We start from the raw sequence: 1,067 nt of genomic DNA, 5'->3' as shown, positions 1-1,067 counted from the left end.
TTCCTTGTATATTCTGTATATTAATCCTTTGTCAGATGTATATTTTGCAAATATTTTCTCCCACTCTGTTTGTTGTCTTCTAACTCTGTTAATTGTTTCTTTTGCTGTGCAGAAGCTCTTTAGTTTGATATAATCCCATTTGTTTAATTTTCCTTTGGTTGCCCGTGCTTTGGGGGTCATATTCATGAACTCTGTGTCCAGTACTACTTCCTGAAGTGTTTCTCCTATGTTTTCTTAAAAAGTTTTATTGTTTCAGGGTGTATATCTAATTCTTTAATCCATTTTGAGTTGACTTTAGTGTATGGTGAAAGGTATGGGTCTAGTTTCATTCTCCTACATATTGATATCCAGTTCTCCCAGCACCATTTGCTAAAGAGGCAGTCTCTTCCCCAGTGTATAGGCTTGGTGCCTTTGTCAAAGATCAGATGGCTGTAGGTGTGTGGGTTGATTTCTGGATTCTCTATTCTATTCCATTGATCCATGTGTCTGTCTTTATGCCAGTGCCATACTGTTTTGGTTATTATAGCTTTGTAGTATAGTTTAAAGTCAGGTAGTGTTATGCCTCCAGCTGTATTTTTTTTGCTCAGTATTGCTTTGGCTATGTGTAGTCTTTTGTTATTCCATAGAAATGTCTGGATAGTTCTGTCCATTTCTGAGAAAAACATCATTGGAATTTTAATGGGGATTGCATTGAATTTGTATATCACTTTGGATGGTATGGACATTTTTACTATGTTGATTCTTCCAATCCAAGAGCATGGGATATCTTTCCATCTTCTTGTATCCTCTGTAATTTCTCTCAGCAGTGGTTTGTAGTTCTCATTATAGAGATTTTTCACATCCTTGGTTAACTCAATTCCTAAGTATTTTATTTTTTTGGTGGCTATTGTAAATAGGCAAGCTTTCTTGATTTCCCTTTCTGCATGTTCACTATTGGAGAAAAGAAATGCTACTGATTTTTGTGTGTTGATTTTTTATCCTGCTACTGTACTGAAATCATTTATCAACTCCAAGAGTTTTTTCGTAGAGGCTTTAGGCTGTTCGATATATAGGATCATGTCATCTGC

Source organism: Galeopterus variegatus, unplaced genomic scaffold (genome assembly GCF_000696425.1).
Source record: "Galeopterus variegatus unplaced genomic scaffold, G_variegatus-3.0.2 Scaffold3578, whole genome shotgun sequence".
NCBI lineage: Eukaryota > Metazoa > Chordata > Mammalia > Dermoptera > Cynocephalidae > Galeopterus > Galeopterus variegatus.
The sequence above is the reverse complement of the archived record's forward strand: the minus strand, read 5'-3'. Positions refer to the sequence as shown.